This window comes from Erinaceus europaeus, chromosome 13, assembly GCF_950295315.1.
Source record: "Erinaceus europaeus chromosome 13, mEriEur2.1, whole genome shotgun sequence".
NCBI lineage: Eukaryota > Metazoa > Chordata > Mammalia > Eulipotyphla > Erinaceidae > Erinaceus > Erinaceus europaeus.
In genome coordinates, this window is record NC_080174.1 from 78,889,484 (window position 1) to 78,911,252 (window position 21,769).

General features: G+C 37.8%; 1 protein-coding gene across 18 annotated transcripts in view; it reads left to right on the plus strand.

The window, feature by feature from the left end:
• Positions 1-21,769, plus strand: part of FGGY (FGGY carbohydrate kinase domain containing) — a 463,518-nt gene that overhangs the window by 282,953 nt on the left and 158,796 nt on the right. The window lies entirely within an intron of this gene.

A 21,769-nucleotide genomic window follows, 5' to 3' on the forward strand; every position in this document is an offset into this window, starting at 1 on the left:
TAGAATTCTGTTATATTTCTAACATATTTCTGAATTTAAGCATCATATTTAATTTAAAATTTATCTTAGCTATGCTAGACATTTTTAATGTTCTTATTTTTTAAATTTGAAAATTCTCATGTGTTTAATTGGTAGAGTTCAAAACTTGTATGTCTGAGTTTCCTAGTTCAATACACAATTCTGCATGTTCCAGTAGGCCTATGGCTTCTCTCTTAAAAGTGTGTATGAGTTACGCTGTCCTGACTGCATGATATCTTACACAGAATTTTTTTAATATAGAGCTAGGTGGTATAATGTAGTTTGGATGGCTATGGGAACATTCTGTAGATGGTGATATTACACTGGATATTTTGGTTAGGAAAAAAAAAACAAGTAGTGCACACAGGTAGTAATATGAAACAGTACTGCAGGGCACTTTCTTCCTTTATCTGTATCTTTTATTGTTACTAATTTTAATATTTATGAGGACCTCAGTTATTACATTGAAGAGTTGGATTATCATAAGCACTCCATATTGTTCCCAGTAGTAGAAGGGAATTCTCAAAATTTTTATAGTGAATTTGATACATGTTGGAGATTTTCCATATATACACTTCATGAAACTGAGGAAATGATGTATATACAATTCAGAACAGCTGATCAGTATCCTGTCCTTGAGTAACCACTGAGGATGCTTTTAATTGACAGTCCCATTCTAAAGTCCCAGAGTTTTATGATCATGACCTTTCTGAGAGCAGGCACTATTAACTCATCATTGTATATACCTGTCCTGCACAGTACCTGAGACTAAGTTAAGCATTCAGTAATTACTGAATGGATGAGTAAGTGAATATAAGATATTTGATAAATACTTGTTGAATACATGAATTAAAAGTAGCCAATTATTGTTAAAACTGAGCCCAAAAAAGTTGTCTAGCCACCTTCCAAATCTCTTATGTAGTAAGTGAAGACATTTGCTGTCAGGAGTCGGGCAGGAGCACAGCGGGTTAAGCACATGTGGCACAAAGTGCAAGGACCAGCTTAAGGATTCCAGTTCGAGCCCCCAGCTCCCCACCTGCAGGGCAGTCCCTTCACAGGTGGTGGTAAAGCAGGTCTATAGGTGTCTCTCTTTCTCTCCCCTTCTCTGTCTTCCCCTCCTCTCTCCATTTCTCTCTGTCCTATCTAACAACAATGACATCAATAAGAACAACAACAATAAAAAAACAAGGGCAATAAATGGGAAAATAAATAAATATAAAAAATTAAATATATATAAAAGACATTTGCTGCCTTTCGTACTACCACTCAGCACTTGGACAGCCAGTGAGTCATTTGATATGTGAAGGGATGAATGAGTCAGTCAGAATAGTCTGCTACTGGCTATTATACTTTGCCCCTAAAGATTCACAGTTATTTGAACTAAAGCCAGGTGGTTAAAGATGATTTAATCAGGACAGAAATAAAGAACACTTTTAATGGCATAATTGCTCATTTCGCTTTCTCCTTAGAGTTGACCAGTCATCTCATTCCACTGCCTTTCAATGTATGTGTGTGTGTATATATATATTTATATATATGGTGAAATATTGAAAGGGATTATTCTGAACTAAGGCAGAAGAACTCAAGAAAAGTATTATCCTAGTGTATGACTACAGGGTTCAGAATTCCAATTTTAAAGTGGAGAGGGACTGTATAGTGACTTGCTTAAAGTTTACATACAAATAGAAATTAGCATCATAAGACACGTAGGTGAGAATGCTGTTGTACTTAATACTTGATGGTGGTTCTAGTCTTATATGCACATCCCATTTCAAAAGGGATTTTATTGAGTATTTCCTTTATGTAACACTCACTGTTAGTGTTTTATATCCAGAAACTGATTACTTTTTTTCTGGCTTGGCATTATATTAAACAAAATATTAGAAATCTCTCTTGCCTTAAAAGTATAAGTTGACATGTTTTTTTAAAATAGTTTGCTTGCTTTTGTTTTTTTAAGTGCATGTGTATCCGTTGTTTTTTAATGTTTTATTTATTTATTTTCCCTTTTGTTGCTTTTGTTTTATTATTGTAGTTATTATTGTCGTCACTGATGTCGTTGTCATTGGATAGGACAGAGAGAAATGGAGAGGAGAGGGGGAGAGAAAGACAGACACCTGCAGACCTGCTTCACCACCTGTGAGGCAACCCTTCTGCAGGTGGGGAGGCGGGGGCTCAAACCAGGATCCTTACTCCAGTCCTTGTACTTCGCGACACATGCGCTTAACCCACTGCGCCACCACCTGGCCCCCGTAAGTTGACATATTTATCCTTGACCGTCTCTGTCTACCTCCTCTCCCATCATATATACTCTTAATTCCAGTGACATGTAACAGAATTATACAGAAGGAGGGTTCCTACCATAGTGTTATTTGAAAGATGCCCCAGAAACCCAGTGCCTTATGCAGAGTTTACTAAAAGTGTGTACAAAGTCTGTTAGAAAAATCCCCAAGAATATGAAATACAGGTTGAATATATGAAACCCAATGTCCTTTGCAGAGATTGCTAAAAACATGTAAAAACTCCATTAAAATAATCCTCAAGAATATGAAATACAGGCTGAAGACATCAGAAGTGAGGCTTAAGGAAAGAGTCCCAGCTTTCCTGCTGTATCTGATTAATAAAGCAAAATGTGTAAATTGCTTTGAAGATAGGCTATTGGTTCATCCAAAAAAGAGAAGACTCCTTAAGGAGTCTCTCTTTGGGTGGTGCTTCCTTTTGACATGCAGAAACTTTTCAGTTTGCCATAGTTCCATTTAATATTTTGGGCACCCTTGTCACATATGAGATGTCTATAGGTATGGGGGCACTATTTTATGGCATGTCTGGTGCTTGGATGTTATAAGTAAGCTGCACCAATAGCATCTGTAAATAAGCTTGACACACTATATATGGGAACACCTCCTCACCTACTGCTGATGGTTTTAGGATGTCTGTTGTCTACTACCACTGTTGTGTAAGGTGTCACTGTGCAATTTTTTTTCTTCTTATCTCAATCAAATCTTCAAGTGTGTGATTTTTTTTTTAAAAAGAACATTTTTCTGTAGCATATACTATGCTATAGTATGCTTTGCCTCCAAAGCATAAAGCTATTTCTAATTTCTCTGAACTTTTTCTCAATATTAATCCTATAGAAGAAATATCCAATTTGCCAGAAATAAAAAAGGGTTTTTTTTTGTTTTGTTTTGCTTTATTTTTTAGTTTTTACATTCACATTTCAACCTAGGTGAACATAATGGATTTATTTGATTCCTCAAGCACCTTCATTTCTTAATTCCTTAAAAAAATGGTGTCCTTTTTTATTTTCTGAAGAAATCTCAAGAAAAGGTTCCATCAATGATTATGCCAACTGTCTGGCAATCCTCTGCGGCATGGGTATGTCATAAAAGTGTCGAGCTGAGTTGGAAGGCAAGGAGATTTTCTCAGTAGAAAATCACCTTTGCCTTTGACCACATCCATAACCCATTTTGGAGGTTGTTACTTGCCAGATGATGCCTTGATTGGAATGAATCCAATTCACAATGGTGAACCTCAGAAAGACTTTCAGGGTGAAGAGAATTAGTAGAGAGCCATTAAGCCAGATTGTCAAAGAGAGTGAAAATTCATAAGACTAATTTCAAATGTCATTCCCTCAAGATTGGGTGTGTTACGAATGAAAAGATAGACATGAGGACCTTGGGCCAGATATGAATTGAATCAATGTAGACTTGCAGCGACTGATATGTGTGTTCCTTTGAAATGACCACTCATGCATTGACTATTCAATATTGGCTGGGTCAAGTAGTTTAAAAGTACAAGGACAAAATAGAAAAAGTTTGAACATCAGTGTATAAAAGAAGAAGATGGTGGTGGATGGGATCTTGAGTGGGGGGTGGGCAGGGAATGGGTTAAATGAGGTGTTGTATTGAAGGAGTTTTTTTAGAGAAATATTTGAGGCAAAGTCTCTCCTACTGTCTGGAACTGCTGACTTAGTGATTTAGAAGAAACCACACATTCTTACCCACCATGAGTCTGATCTGGAGGGCCATGAGTCTCTGCAGAGCCAGAAAAGGCCTGATTCTGTGTGGAACACTTACGTAGCTATGGCCACAAGAACTTTGAGCAACATAACAGATGATTATCATTCATTATACACTTGGTTGTGAATCAAAACAAAACTAAAAGAACCACTGTGCAAGTTTGCCCTCCGGTTTTCCCAAATACGTATTTGAGAGGAGAAGGTTTGTGGCCTAAATAGAAACAGCTAAGACATAATTTTACATTATTTACCCATTTCCTTCAAGAAAAAAAACTCTTGTGTTTCTTACCGTGTTGGAAAAGAGCATTCATAATCTGAACATTGCCTGCCTTCTACTCAAAGCTTTTTTTTATTAGTGATTTACGAGAGTATAAGATGATAGTATAGTTTCACACCATTTCCACTACCAAAGTTCTGCCCACCAAGGATAAACACAATAGTTCTCCCAAAGTCCTAGTTATGGCTTGACTGTATATATAGTTTTCAAGTTCATGCGTTTCAATTCTGTATATTCTATGTATGAGTGAAATCATCCAGTGATTGTTCTTCACATCCTTGCTTACTTCACTGAGCATAATCACCTCCAGTTCCATTCATTTTGTCCCAATGGACACAATAGCATCATTTTTGAATGCAGAGTAAGGCCTTTATATTCTTTCCATTTTTTAACTACTGTGAAGAGTGCAGCTATGAAGATGAGAATGTATGTGTTCCCTTTGAATTTCGTGTCTTTGGTTAAATGCCTAGGAGTGATATTGCTGGATCATAAAGCATTTGTTTGTATTTGTTTGGTTCTCCACACTGTCCTTCATAATGTCTTCACCACTTTGTATTTCCACTAGAAATGCAATAGAGCTCCTCTTTCTCCATATCATCCTCAATACGTACTGTTCCCTGTTTTGTTCATGAAGGTCATTCTAAGAGATATAGGTGGAATCTCATTGTGGTTTAATTTGCTTTTAATATGAGTGAAGTAAAGATTTGCTGCCTACTTTAGAGGTGTTTTTTGTTTTTGTTTTTTCTTTGTGTGGTTGAATTTTAACCTCATGCCATCATGGTCTGAAAAGACACTTTATATGATTTCAGTGTTCATGTATTTGTTAAGATTGTCTTTGTGACTCAGTATATGGTCAGTGTCTGTATAGTTGAAATTCTATGTCAATTCCATGTATACTTGCAAGAATTCATATATTTGGGGATGGAAAGTTCTGTATATAGCCATTAAGTCTCTCTTAGCTATGGTTTCATTTAAGACTACTATTATTCCGTTGATTTATTTTGTCTAGATGATCTGTCTCTTGCGGTACATGCTACATTAATATCTCCTACTATCATTGTGGTGCTATCAGTGTCTCCCTTGAGTTTATTAAGTACCTGTTTTACACAGTTAGGTGCTTCTGTGTCTGGAGCCTATGTATTAATGATGGTAATGTTTTCTTTGGGGGTTAATCCTTTGAATGTTATATAGTGTTACATAGTATTCCTCTCTATCTCTGATCACTTTATTTACCTGAAAGTCTATTTTATCTGATATCAGAATAGGTTATCTTCCTCTTTTTTTTTTTTTTCCTGTGTTAGTGTCTTGGAGCATCTTGTTTCAGCCTACTACCTTTGGCTTCTGTTTGTTGTTCCTTCAGATGTTTCCTGGAGACGTAGAATAGATGTATCTTATTTAATCCATTTAGCTTCTCTGCATCTTTTGACAGAGAATTTAGGCTGTTCAAATTTAGGGTGGTTCTTGATAAAGGTAGTTTACTTATACTTATTCTTTTTTTTTTTTTGGTTTGTTTTATTTTGAGGTTGTTTTAAATTTGTTGGTTCTTTTTCCATTTGCTTCTATCACTTTTGTATAGATGCTTTTCTATGATGATTTCTTTTTATTCTTTTTCTTGACTGATTTCAGTTGTACTTTCTATGGATCTCTATTCCATATTTGGCATATCGGTTATCAGAAAATATTAACCATAAATGTTATATCAAATTTATCTCATTTAAAACATAGTCTTTTTTAAGCTGATTTCAATTTCTTGGCATTTGATTTAACTGCTTTGTCCAGGATTTCCCTCCTCTTTCCTATTGAATTATTCTTTGCTGTTGCTGTTATATTCTTATTTCTGTCCTACTGCTGATCACATCACTTTACTTTTTTAATGTTCTTACAGTCTACAGTAAATACAATCGTTTTTACATGCATAACATTTCTGTTTTCCACAGAACAATACAACCCCCAGGAGATCCTCTGTCATCCTTTTGCAGTGATCACATCACTTTAAATCTATATTCACTTACTTCTTCTTTTATAGTGGGACTTTCAGTAATTTTTGCTAGGCAAGGTTGGCGGTGGCAAATCCATTTCACTTATGTATGTTTAAGATGACCATTATTTCCCCCTCATGTTTGAATGATAGTTTTGAAGAGTAGTGTATCTGTGAGTAGCAGTTCTTATTTGTTAGTACTTTGAATATATCCTCCCATCCTCTCCTTTCTTCTAGAGTAGGTGATGAGACATCTGATGAATATCTGACACTTCTGCATATATATGTATATATATATATATGTATATATGTGTGTGTGTGTGTGTGTGTGTGTGTGTATGTCTGTGACTTCTTTTCTTTAGCAGCCTGTAATATTTTTTGTCTTTGAGTTTTTATCATTTCACCAAGATGGGCCTTACTGTTGATTACTTTGGAATCAGAAACTTGGTTGTTCACTCAGCTTCCTGAATGTCTATGTCCTGAAGTTGTCCCAGTAAGGATTTTTGTTGTTGTTGTTGTTATGATTTACTTGAGTATGGTCTCTGTTCACTTCACCCTGTCTTCTTCCTAAGGAATTCTTATCACTGATTCAATCTTTGACAGAGTCTGCTATTTCAGATTTAGTTGTTTCATTGTTCCTAAACTTATTTTCCATGGTCTTTTTTTAAAAATAATTTTTACTTATAAAAAGGAAACACTGACAAAAACCAGAGGATAACAACTCCACACAATTTCCACCACCAGAACTCTGTATCCCATCCCCTCCCCCTGAGAGCTTTCCTATTCATTATCCCTCTGGGAGTATGAACCCAGGGTCACTATTGGGTGAAGAAGGTGGAAGGTCTGGCTTCTGTAATTGCTTTGCCACTGAACATAGGCATTGACAGTTAGATCTATACTCCCATCCTGTCTCTCTCTTTCCCTAGTGGAGCAGGGGTCTGGGGAAGCAGGCTCCAGGACAAATTGGTGGGACTGGCTGTCCAGGGAAGTCTAGTCTGCATCATGTTAGCATCTAGAACCTGGTGGCTTAAAGAAGAGTTGGCATATAAAGCCAAACAAATTGACTAATCATGAACCTAAAGGCTGGAGTAGTGCAGATGAATATTTGGGGGTCTCTGTTTTGTAGATAGTTAGTAGGCCTATGTTAGTTATATTCCAAAAGGCCCATGTCTGTATTACTGTTTTTTGTTTCTCTTGAGCCTGACATCTGATATACAGGTAGATCCAAGTTATTATCAGAGGAGATGATGTCATGACTGGAAAAAGGGGATAGAAAGCAGGATCAGGGAAGAGAGTAGCTCCCAAATATGGGAAAGGTTTATAAATATTGATGACTGTAAACCCCATCAATTTGATCTGATCTGGGGCCCATATTCAGCTTAGGAGCCTATGTGACTTTTGCATCCCTATAGATCTGAGCTCATATTCTGTGGTAATGAGTAGGAACATTCCAAGCTGCCCCAATTTCATAACCCATCTTTCTCAGGTGGAATATAAAGTTATGTTGTCCAGCCTCCCTTCAGAGGGTGGAACATTCTCTACCATTGTTGATCCAAGTTGAGGGCAAGGTCCTATGAGAGCCCACAAAGGGGTCTATTGTGTTGTTCCTGATAGAGATGACAAGTAACAATGGAGAAAGGGGTTTGTTTGAGGTCTAGGCCCATCTTGTCTGTTTAGGAATCTCAGGACTCCCTGACTAGGGCCCCAGCTGATGGGGTGGCCTGATAGTGACTAAAGAGTCATCATTAAAGTATGCCAGTCTCCTGCCCTTATTCAGCTTTTGCAGTCCTTATTTTGATAAGGTTAGCTTTGGAGTGAGTGAGGGAAGTGTAATAGGAAGTAAGTGAGGAGGGTATCTAAGTCTAAGTAGACAATACTTCATTATGAACTTATAAGGCCATCATCATCAAAACAGCCTGGTACTGGAACAAAAACAGGTACACAGACCAGTGGAACAAAATTGAAAGCCCAGAACTGAACTCCACACCTATGGACATAGAATCTTTGATAAGGAGGTCCAAAGTATTAAGTGGAGGAAGGAGTCTCTCTTCAATAAATGGTGCTAGGAAAGTGGAGTTGAAACATGCAGAAGAATGAAACTGAATACATGATCTTTTTTTTCATATTTGTATTTATTTATTGGGTAGAAACAGCCATAAATCTTAAGGAAAGGGATGATATAGAGGGAGCAACCCTGCTTCACCACTCACAGAGCTATCCCACTGCAGGTGGGAATCAGGGGCTTGAATGTGGGTCCTTGCATATTGTAACATGTGCACTCAGCCAGATGTGTCACCACCCGGCCCCTGGGTAACACTTCTGAAGGCAACTATATATGCAGAAAATAGGTCAGTCAGTGAAAGTTCTCTTTTACACAGTACTTTTGAGGAGAGGAGAGTCTGAACTATATTAGGGTAAGGGATATATCTGGCATATAGAAATTGACTACATGAATGATAGTCTTGATTCTTAATTTATTCTCTCATCTTGAGAGCCAATACCACCTCTGGACCCTACTTTGTCTTAGAATTCTAGTCAAGTTGGTATCTGATCTTACTTTTTAAAATTAAACACCCACAACATATAAATAATAGCACCTTGGCTGGTATGGAAGTGATGATATTAATATAACCAGCCACATTTCTCTGGGTCACTGAATGTACCAGGCACTGTACCAAGTCCTGTAATAGACTGTGCTTTAACCTTTATGAATCTGTAAAAGAGGTCCTAGCAATCCCATTTTTTGTATATTCCAATGAATATACAAAACCCAAAGTCATATAGCAAATTAAAACAACATTGAATCAAACCTTAAAATCTAAGTATATAGTCAGACACTGGTATCAAAATAAATAAATAAATAAATAAATAAATAAAACATGAAAATCTTTAACCTCAACAGGAATGGGACAAGAATATAAAGTGTCCACAATTTTGCTTTCAAAAATTACCGACTGATAGAGGCACCTTGTAATAAGGTTTGTGATCTTATTGTAAGGGGGAAAGTCTGTAAAAATGGAGCTGTTTTCCTAATGGCTAGTTTACAATCCAAAGAGAGCATTCCTTGGGCAGTGTTTTAAAATCAATAATTTGTATTATTCACAATCTTAGGGAATGTGCCAGGAATAAGGCATGGGTCTTACTTTGATGGTCCAAATCAATATGTAGTAATAAGTCAACAGAGCAGAGAATTGGATAAAGATTGTTCTGAGCATGCTTCCTTCTCATCAGCCACCCCCCTGGCCCACTCCACTGTACCTGCCCGTCCTCTCTTAAAGGATCTACAGAAAAGATGAATATTTTTTTTGCTCATCTAATATTGTTTGGACTGTGAAAGAGATGCGGGATATGATTCCATATCTCTGGAGTCATAAAGATGTCAGAACATTTTAAATTGAAAGCTAGTCTGAGCTCAATGTAACCAAGACAGATATTTTGGATATCTGTCTTATCTGCATGAGAGAGAAAGTTCAAAGGAATTTTAGTAGGAAGGCCTCAAAGTTTACTTAGTTTCTCAGGGTTGTGTCCCTTGAAAAGCAATTGTGGGTGCCTTTAAGTGTAAGAGAATGAGAAACACATGGGTTAAGTTTCTGTTGCGATCACATATGGGTTTAGAATGATGAAGAATGAGAAATTCAGGTTTCCAAGAGCCCAAAATACTTTGAAAATATTTCAAGACTTTGAAGGCAACATATGATTCCCTTTTTTCATCCCAAGTTTTGGGGACTCCGGTGAGATGACAGACCTTCTTAGTGTCTTTCCTGCCTTCTTAAAGTGCTAAACCTCAAGAGATATCTGTGGATACATTTCATGTAATATTTATTTATTTATATGGCTTTTGTTTGTTTTTCTAATATTGAGTCTCTAGGAAAGACAAACTTTATTTATTTACTTATTTGTTTATTCCCTTTTGTTGCCCTTGTTGTTTTATTGTTGCAGTTATTATTGTGTTGTCGTCATTGTTGGATAGGACAGAGAGAAATGGAGAGAGCAGGAGAAGACAGAGAGGGAGAGAAAGATAGACATCTGCAGACCTGTTTCACCACTTGTGAAGCGACTCCCCTGCAGGTGGGGAGCCGGGGGCTTGAACCGGGATCTTTACTCCAGTCCTTCCACTTTATGCCAAGTTCGCTTAACCCTCTGTGCCACCGCCCGACTCCCAAAGACAAACTTTAAAAAAAAATTTATTCTCTTTTGTTCCCCTTGTTGTTTTATTGATGTTGTTGTTGTTGGATAGGACAGAGAGAAATGGAGAGAGGAGGGGAAGACAGAGAGGGGGAGAGAAAGATAGACACCTGCAGACCTGCTTCACCGCTTGTGAAGCGACTCCCCCTGCAGGTGGAGAGCCGGGGGCTTGAACCAGGATCCTTATGCCAGTCCTTGAGCTTAGCGCCACCTGCACTTAACCCGCTGTGCTACTGCCCGACTCCCCAAGACAAACTTTTTATAGGAACAACTTTACTCTTTCAGAAATCCCCCCAAGAAAGTGAGGCCAAATGTTCACAAGCTTGAGCTTTGTTATCTATGTGGTATTTGCGGGTAAATGAACAGATGCTGTATCTTATTTTTGTAATGTTAATAGCTCTGTCCTGCATTCATGTGGAGATTTATTTTTCAAAGCTTATTACATACTAAGGACACATTAAACATGCACTTACATGTGAAACTATTTGAACTTACACACGCTAACTTGTATTCTGACAGTGACTGTGTGGACATGCAGGTAATTCAGATCCAGGATAGGACACCTCACCCAGTATTAGCCAGAAAGGGAGGCTTTAGCAGCTTTCCAGAGCAGATCAACTGATACCTAACAGTTAGTCAGCGCAAGGTGAGAGTGAGTGCTTTCTCAACGGAGGGAGACATTGTGAAGAATCTGTCAGGAGAATGAAAACTGGGAATTTTCCCATTATCAAGGTGTGAAACATAGACTGTGATGGGTTTGTTGCAGTAAAAGATGACAGGGGCAAAGGAATGGGATATGATAGCTTGTGTGATTAAATCAGACAGGTAGACAGTCTTTCTGAGTCTCCAATCTGCTAAGAGTCTCCATTCACAAACACAATCCTCTGTGCTCTTTATTCTGTCTAATGATGTGGTAAGCTGGGAGTTGCCTGGAATGTATATGTATTTTTTTTTCTTCAAGTAAGATGATAGCACAGTCCATTTGGCAAGAGAGCTGAGCCACCACGGAAATACCCAACCCCACACATGCCTGTGGCTACCCTCTGACATACCCAACCTGGCTGGAGGCACTCAAGACAAAACCTCCTGTTCCCTCCCAGGAATACTGGCGCCTAAAGCCTGCCTTCTGCCCCTGCCAGAGGCTTAGGCCAACCTCAGGATGATGGGGTGGCTGGAACAGCTCCCTGCTCTGAGCCCAATCAGCTCTCCCAGAAAAAGGTGTGATCAGACCCTGGCTTTTATCACTGCAGGGAGGCTCAGTTGACAGTTCCATAGCCTTAGGTGGAACTCAGCCAGTGGCATCTACTAATGGTGTCAGCTTGGATACAGGAATGAAAAAAAGGCAGGGACACATGAAGAGAGTTCTACCTCTATCTCAGCTTTCTCTACTGTTTCTAATCCTGTAATCCTGGGAAGTTTCTTTACCTTCTCATGCTTGTACCCTCAGTTGTAAAGTAGATCACATTTTATTTATATTCACATAGAGGTTTTTTTTTTTTTTCCTGTTTCTACCTTCTTTTTTTTTTTACCATGTCCAAGAGAAAATGCTAATTTATATGAATTGTCATAGGAGTACATTTTTACATCTCCTAAGATAATAGTTGAGTGCACCTCTATTCCCCCCCTTATATCTCTCATAGGGTGCTAAATTCTCAGTCCACATTGAATCACATCTCACCTTCCCTATTTTGTGTCTTGAGAATTTCTGAAATAGAGTACAATCTATTAATGTTTGCTCTTGTGTTTTTATCTGGATTTTAAGTCTGAATGCAAATACACAGTCAGTAACCTATTAACCTCCAATCCTTCTTGTCCTCCAGTCCTTTTAGACTGCCAACTTTAGGAGGAGACGGATTATGTCACTTACAAGGCTTTTGATACTTTTTTTCTGTGTCTTTTTAAATATTTGAACAGTAGTTTGAACTCCAGGTATATCTGATAAGCATTTGCTGAATATATGACATTATGCATAGCAGCCATAAAATCAAACAAAAGAGATACGAAGTGTCTCTAGTCCAGTTTGTTTATTTTATTTTTAGAGATGAGAAGAATTATATCTAGAGTGATAAATACATTGGTAGTTTATTTTATTTAATTTTTTGTTTATTAAATTTATTTATTTGATAGAGATAGCATGAGATCGAGAGGAAGAGGAATGTGCGTGTGTATATATGAGGGGGGGAGGCAGCTGCAGCCCAGCTTAACCACTCATAAAGATTTCCTCTTTGCACACTGCAATGTGTGAGCTTAACCAGGTGCACCACCACACCTGCTCCAATATATTGGTAGTTTATAACTTGGATCCAATTTGGAAACTGCTGTGAATATTAGCTTTTAGCTATTTGACCTCCTTCAATTTATCTAGATTCCCTGATTTGTGAAGTAAGTATAGTGGTAGTAGCATCTTTCTTGATGGATTGTCATGAGTATTAAACATGATAATATATAAAAAGAGTCAGCATCTTTAACATATAGCAATCCCAGAATACCCATAGCCAATTACTATTATATCCCTCAGAATAGTTTTAATTTACATTTCTCTAATGATAAGTGAAGTAAAGCATTTCTTCATATGTCTGTGAGCCATGTTATCTATCCCTTCTTTAGGAAACTGCCTATTCATTTCTTTGGCCCACTTTTGTATTGGACTGTGCTACTGTCTTTTTTCTTTCTGTTGAAGTGTATCAACTTTATATAGATGTTTGATAGCAAAGATTTGTCTCATGTGTGATGTGTTATATCTTTTCCCAGGTGTTGGGTTACCTGGTTATTCTTGTGTAATTTGCTTTCAATATGTAGAAGCGTTTTAGTTTGATATGGTTTCATTTATTTACTCTTGTTTTCATTTCATATAGACTGGAGTCTTTGGTATGTCTTTGGTGTTAAGATCCAGCTATGTTTCAACAATATTTTCTTTTGTGCATTTTCAGGTTTCTTGCTTAATATCTAGATCTTTGATGCATTTTGGTCTGATTTTGGTGCATAGTGTTAGATGATGCTGTGTTAGTTATATGTTTATACATGGAGCTGTCTGATTGTTGCAGTATTATTTGTTGAAGAGGCCTCCCTGTCCCCGTTGAATAGTTTTGGCTCCTTTGTCATATTTAAAGTGGTTATGTATGAGTAGGCTTATTTCTGAGCTCTTAATTCTGTTCCATTGATCCTGGCATTTATTTTTATCCCAGTACCATTCTGTTTTAATTATAGCTGCTTTATAATATAAAGTGAAGTTGGGAAGTGTGATGTCCCCATTTTTAAATCTTTTTAAAAATTTTAGTAGTGGTTTAATATTGATTTACAAAATTGTAAGATAACATGGGTATAATTCCATACGTTTTCTACCACCAGAGTTCTATGTTTCCATTTCTTCTATTGGAAACTACTGTAGTTTCCCCAAAGTCATAGATATAACAGTGGAATTAATTAACACCTATCAACAAACAAAAAAATTACAGACATCTAAAATGTTAAGCATAGTCTTGTGACTTGCAGTGGTCAATGACCAAACAAAAAATTAGTAAATGTCCCAAAATATGGAAACTCAACAGTATACTACTTAACAACTACTAGGTCAAAGAGAAAATTAAGGACGAAATTAAAAATTTTCAAGAAACCAATGAAAATTAAGGCACAAGCTATCAAAATATTTGAGACATAGCTAAGGCAGTACTGAAGGGAAGTTCATAGTCATACAAGCACATGTTAGGAAACAAGAAAAAGTTCAAGTAAACAACCTGACTACACACCTTAAAGATTTTAAAGAAAAGGAACAAAGGAATCCTAAAGCAACTTGAAGGACTGAAATAACTAAAGTTAGGGCAGAGATTAATAACGTTGAAAATAAGAGAACCGGGAGTTGGGCAGCAGGTTAAGCACAGCTGGTTAAGTGCATGTGGTACAAAGCTCAAGGACCTGCATAAGGATCCCAGTTCGAGCCCCTGGCTCCCCACCTTCAGGGAAGTTGCTTCTCAAGTGGTGAAGCAGGTCTGCAGTGTTGTTAAAATTCGGTGGCTCCAGCTGGCCGGGCTAGCTTCACAGGCGGGTAACAGAGACGACCAGAGACATACGGCTGGGCAGGGAAGCTGTATTTCTTTATTCAGGAACAACGGTTCATAAACTAAACCAAACTAATCACCAAACAGAATTCTGCTGCCTCTTTCCCCTGCAGCAGCGCCAAGCACTCTCTAACTCTCAAACTCTGGAACTCTCTTGGGGTTCCTTGGGGCGGGGACAAGAGGGCCCACGAAACTAGCAGGACTGAACCAATTTTCTTGGCAGGGGGAGAGCTAGAACAACCCAATGTAAAGCATACAACACTGCAGGTGTCTGTCTTTCTCTCTCCCTCTCTGTCTTCCCCTCCTCTCTCCATTTCTCTCTATCCTGTCAAACATCTGCGACGTTAGTAACAACAGCAATAATAACTACAACAATAAAACAAGGGAAACAAAAGGGAATAAATAAATATTAAAAAAGAAAATAAGAGAATCATACAAAAGATCAATGAAGCTAAATGTTCTCTGAAAGAGTAAACAAAATTGGCAAACCTTTAGCCAGACTCACTAAAAAAAAGAATAAAGAAAAAAAAGAGAGAGACAAGAATCAAATAAATAGGATTGTAAATGAAAGAGGAGATATCACAACAGACACCACACAAATCCAATGTATCATGTAAGGTTTATATGAACAACTATTTACCACCAAGCTAGAAAACTTGGAAGAAATGGATGAATTCCTAGGTACCTATAAACTTCCAAAATTAAACAAAGAGGAACTATAAAATATGAACAGGCCAATTACAACCAAAGAAATTGAATCAGTTATCAAAAACCTTTCCATAAATAAAAGTCTTGGACCAGATGGTTTTACAAATGGATTCTATGAAACCTCTAATTCTTTAGAAAGGAGTATTACATTTTTTTTTCTATCTCTGACTGCCTAGTCAAACTAAGACTTCCTAGAGAAATGTGGCCATGCCTAGCCATTAAGCATTATTATTTATGTGTGCTGCTAGTCCTGCTAGTGATCTCTGTGTCCTGCTAATAGGGTACAGCCAAATATTTTGTATTACTGGGGACCTTTATTAATTATATAATATGCAATTAAATATTGTAGCAAATATCTAGAAGTTTAAACAATATTAAGTAGGATGCCCTTGTACCACCACCTATGGAAAATAATAATATGAAAGAAAATATTGATAGTTTTTTAATTATGTATGCATGTATTTTAATGAGAGGTACAGAAAGAAGAGAGTACAGCTCTGGCTTATGGTGGTGCTAGAGACTGAACCCAGAGCTCAGAGCCTCAGACATGAGAGTATCTTTGTATAGCTACCATGCTATCTCCCCAGCTCAATATTGCTGATTTTTAAGAGAAAAAAAATTAAATTAATGATTAAATAAATGTTAACTACCTTTCTTGATGTATTTTGCTTAATGTTCTAGTTTTGAGGTGATTTTTTTTACTGTCATTGCCAGGGCTTCATTGTTCCAGGACAGCTTTTTCAGATAGAATGAGAAAGACAGAGACAGAGAGAGAAAGGGAAAGATTTCACAGCAACAAAGCTTCTCTCTATGTATTAGAGGCTAAAGTAGAACCTGTCTCAAGCATATGAGAAAGCATATTCACTATCCAGGCAAAGTATCTTGCTGGCCCTTGAAGTGATATTCAGCTTTGATTTGGGCATGTCTCATAATAACCCTTACAGGTTGGCATCACCTGAAAAATAGGATAATCTTTACTTCTCTACTTGTTAAGAATATTAACAAAATAAAACCAATAAAGACTCTAAGACCTCTTTTCATGGTCTTGACTACTTTGATCTATGATCATTTAACCCAGTCTTCTGTCTGGTTTATCAGATTAAGTCTCATTTAAAGGAAAACAAACAAGTATTTTGTGTTTAGTACATAATAATATTTCTGTGACAATCTCAACTTATTTAATGTTCACAAAAGACCTCCAGCATTCAGATTATTTTTCTCATTTGGAAATGAGAAAACTGAAGCTCAAAAGTATTTATTTATTTATTTGCCTCCAGGGTTATCATATGATGGGGCTTGATGGTGGCACTACATATGAATCCAGTGCTCCCAGCAGCTACATTTTCTTTCTTCCTTCCTTCCTACCTTCTGTCTTTCTTTTTTCCTTCTCTCTTTCTCTCTCTTTCTTTCTTTCTTTCTTTCCTTCCTTCCTTTCTTCCTCCCTTTCTTTCTTTCTCCCTCCCTTCCTATCTTCCTTTCCCTCCTTCTTTCTTCCTTTTATTTTTCTAATTTTTTATTAGATAGGGCAGAGGGTGTCTCTCAGAAAAATAATTTTAATGTAAAATATTATTACCTTTATTAAGTCACCTGGTTAGATTATGGCAGTTGAATATAGAATAAAGATACATCTATGAATCAACTCTTGCTCTCTGATCTTCACAAGTCTTTCAGGGAAAGAAAACTAGTATAAAAAAAAGACTTTTAGAAATGGAGATCCTCTAAGTTTGTTATCAAAGCAAAGAGATTTCAATTTTGATAAATCTGTGTTGACTCTAGTCTACCTTGATTTTTGTCATTGAAAGATAAGTGAAGGATATAAAGAAATAACTGTAGCCTAAACACAAAACCATATTTGAAGAACAAACATACAACTAGCAGAGAGTATGTTTTTTATAACCTTGGGCATGTTATTTAATAGTCTGCCTCAGTTTGCACTTCTGTACAGTAGGAGCAAGGAGAGACTCTAGTCTTAAGTTATCTTTGAGGATGAGAGCATTTGTTTCCTATGTCATACGTAAAGTAAGGTGTTCAGTGAGTATCTAATCACCCTTAGCTGCTGTTAACTATTAACATCATTCTGAGAAGTCAGTGCCTTGCTCTCATACCTGTCATGACTAGAATAAAATGTGCTCTCTCCTTGCCAAACAGAGCAGCCTCCAGGTCAAGATACTCATCAGTATGGAAAAAGTTTTCACAAAAATATTTTTAAATATTTAGATTTGTTATAAGTGATTAAAGCACACATAAATACACAAATGTACATTCTCTGTTGCTTTCTCAAAACAAACTATTGCTTTTACTCCAAGAGCTTGGGAGTGCTCTGGGAAACATATTTCTGTGCCTTTGTTTTCACATATTACTCAGAATGTCTGATGAGAAGCATGTGCTATTCCAAATGAGAGAACACAAACCAGTCAATCCAAAACGTTCTCCCTAGACAGTCAGACAGTGGCTTTCACTTCATATTTCTAAGAGTTGAACTATCTCCTGATGAAGTTCTTGTATAACTTAGTGACATCTCTAAATTATGACAATGGAGATGCAAAGAATAGAGTGTTACAAGAACTCTCAGAGGAATTTATGTATGTAACAATTTTTTGAAAAACAAATCCTACGGCACCAGGCAGTAACGCAGTGGGCTAAATGCACGTGGCACAAAGCGCAAGGACCTGCCTAAGGAGCCCAGTTTGAGCCTCCAGCTCCCCACCAGGAGGAGGGTATCACCTCACAAGCGGTGAAGCAGGTATGCAGGTGTCTTTCTCTCCCCCTCTGTCTTCCCCATCTCTCTCAAATCCTCTCTGTCCTATCCAATAACAACAGCAAAAATAAACAAGTGCAACGAAATGGAAAAAAGGATTAATAAAATTATATATATATATATATATATGTTTAAAAATCCTGTGCTCTGTCTGATACTAACATCTTACCATGTACAAAGACCCCATCAGCTGTTTACTAACAGTGTGATTGTGAACAACTTGTGCTGGGCTAGCTTTGCGGGCAAGAGACAGACGACCAGAGACTCATGGCTGAGCTGTACGCAGTATCTCTTTATTCATGTGGAATGCAGAGCAATCTAAGCCATCTCTAATCACAATCCTGTCCTTATATATACTCACCAAGTAGGGTGGAAACAGGATGTGACATAGAGAGAGTGACGCAAAAAAATACTGGTGAAAATCAGGGTGTATTAGGAGAGGGGGCGGAGCAAAAATACATCATGAACCAGTGGGGATTAAACCAATGTCCTGCAGGCAGGTAGTGCTTAGTTAACAGTGGTTATGTAAATAGAATACCTTGTTAAGCAGGGGGGATTAAACCAATGAAACAGAAGGGGTTTTAGAAGCAGAATTAGAAGCATATCAACAGACTTGTATAACATCTCTGATAATGAAGCTAATGAACACTCGTTGCTAAGGGTTTGTGGAGATGGGCTGTAGGGCATATGTAGAAAGTTTATATCAATTTCATAAGTATTAGGCCTTATGACACCTCTGGGTTAATTTTGGACTCTCAGCATGGCTCTGAGATACAGTTGAAGGCAATGGTTTTCTAGGGCTGGCATCGGATTAAAATTTTTCTCTGATAAAGACAGAATGAATATTATTTAATGGATGCTCCTTCTGGACAGAATTGTTTTATTATACACATGACACATTTACATGTATATATATATATATAGCATTCAATGCACAGATAGACATATGAACTTATATACATAGCACATTTAAACTCACAAACATCTATATATTGGGTTGTCAGAAAAATCATGACACATTTTTCCGTGGAAAAAAGGAGACTGGGTGGTAGTACACTGTGTTAAATGCACATAGTGCAAAGCACAAATACCAAGACCAGGATCCTGGTCCCAACTCCCCACAGGCAAGGGGACTGCTTCATAGCAGTGAAGCAGGTCTGCAGGTTATCTATCTTTCTCTCTCTCCCTCTCTACCCTCCCCTCTTCTCTCAATTCCTCTTTGTCCTATCCAATAAATAAGTAAATAATTGAATGAATAAATCAATCAAAAGAAACAAATGGCTTCAGGAGCAGGGGATTTGTAGTGCAGGCACAGAGCCCCAGTGATAGCTCTGGAGGCAAAAGTGGGGAAAAAGCATAGAAAAATGTTATAACTTTTCCACCAACCATAAGCAGATTCACTCCACCAGAATAATGTCTGCATATGTTTTACACCATCATTTGTTATAATGTCCTCAAAAAAAAAAGTCTGAATCTTAGACTAGGTTAGATACCTCACATATGGTATTATGATATCATTTTGATTATTTTACTTTATGTATACCACTTTATCTTTACACATCTGTTTCATGCATTAATTAATATCTGTCTCAGGATGATAAATGTTCCCAGTTTTCCTGGATGAAAGGTATTTTTCAGGATATGGAAGGGTCAGTGCTTTAACTAGGAGCATCCTTGCTAAACCTAAATGATTAGTCACTTTGTCACAACCTCCTTCTCCAGACTATAATCTCCATGAGGACAGGAACTATGTGCTGCCTCTTACCATTTAGTTCCTGTGACTGGCACCGACTTGGATGAGAGCAGAAACTTAGGAAATGTTTGTTGAACAAATAAAGGGATGAGTGCATGTGTCAGTGTAAGCCATACAGACTTTTCTTTTTTTTTTTTTTAAAGATGTTTCTTTTTTTTAATTTTTTTTATTTAAGAAAGGATTAATTAACAAAACCATAGTATTAGAGGGGTACGACTCCACACAATTCCCACCACCAAATCTCCATATCCCACCCCCTCCCCCGATAGCTTTCCCATTCTCTATCCCTCTGGGAGCATGGACCCAGGGTCATCGTGGGTTGCAGAAGGTAGAAGGTCTGGCTTCTGTAATTGCTTCCCCGCTGAACATGGGCGTTGACTGGTCGGTCGGTCCATGCTCCCAGTCTGCCTCTTTCTTTCCCTAGTAGGGTGTGTCTCTGGGGAAGCTGAGCTCCAGGACACATTGGTGGGGTCTTCAATCCAGGGAAGCCCATACAGACTTTTCTTATAGAAGCCTGTCTGTTTCTCTCTTTCTTATGTTTGCCTCCAGGGTTATCACTGGGGCTCTGTGCTTGCACCACAAATCCACCACTCCTATTGGCCATCTTTTTTCCATTGTTGTTGTTGCTATTTCTGCTGTTGTTGCTGCTGTTGTTGTTGTTGTATAGAACAGGGAGAAATGGAGAGAGGAGGGGAAGACAGAGGGGGGAGAGAAAGATAGACACCTGCAGACCTTCTTCACCATGTGTGAAGTGAAATCCCTGGAGGTGGGGAGCCAGGAGCTCAAACTGGGATCCTAGCACTGCTTCTTGTGCTCTGCGCTATGGACTTTTAACCCAGTACGTGCTTTTTTTTTTTTTTTAATGTTACCTTTGTTTGAGAAAATATGAAATTGACAAAGAAAATATAAGGTTGGCAATGTTATGTTCCATTCCTGTCTTCTCTCACTCCTTACATGCCTGGGGATTGGGAATTCTGATTTGATGACTCTTTAGTTTAGTGAGAAGAGAAAGAGAATGATTGAGGTCCAAAAATTTGTTTTTGGCCTGTTTCTATGCTAAAATTCTGGGCCATAAATTTCATGAGGGTATAAATTATGGATATTCATTTCACTTCTGTTGCTTTTGGGCCTAGCATAGTAGTACTAAGCACATAGTAAGGGCTATGTAAATATTTGTAGAATAGATGGATACATAGATTCTCTTTTAGGCCTCAAGCCATTTGGAAGTAAAACTGGCCTGCCTACATCCTTCTCTCTACTGACCCTCTACCTACATAATACTCTCTGGCTCCATCACCAATGTTTGGCTTCAGCCTCCATCCAGCAGGGATAGATGAGAGCATGCATCATTCCAGATGACTAACTGCATGGCCCATTCCTGCATCTCCTGACTCATCTCTTTCCTACCACCTCGAGGCATGGTTTGCTATGGAAGAAAACATATTATCTTGAGTGCTAAGAACATACCTTTCATCCTTCATGACTTTTTATATTGTATTGTGATATAATATTTATTTACAAAAATCATAAGACTAGAGGTACAACTCCATACCATTCCTACCACCAGAGTTTTGTAGCCCCATTCCCTCCATTGGAAGCTACAACACTTCTAAGGTTGAAGATATGGCTTACTGTTATTTTTACAACTATCTATCTATATCTGTATCTATATGCTCTCCCCTTTTTTTCTTGTGGCCCAATCTTTTCTCCCTTTCCAAGTCATACATGCACCTATTACTGCATCCAAATGTCCCTACCTTTTTCCTCTTCTCTCTCTGGAGTTCAGAGCCCTCTGGTCATCTTCTCCCTATCATTTCTCCCCCACTGGTAGTATGGATCAATATTCCCTTTGGGGTGCAGAAGATGGAAGATGTAGCTTCTGTAATTGCTTCTCCACTGGATATGGGCATTGACAGGTCATCCATACCCCCAGTTTCTATCTTCCCCTAAGGGGGTAGGACTTTGGAGAGAGGGGAGGCTTCAGGATACATTGGTGAGGTTGTCTGCCCAGAGATATCAGGA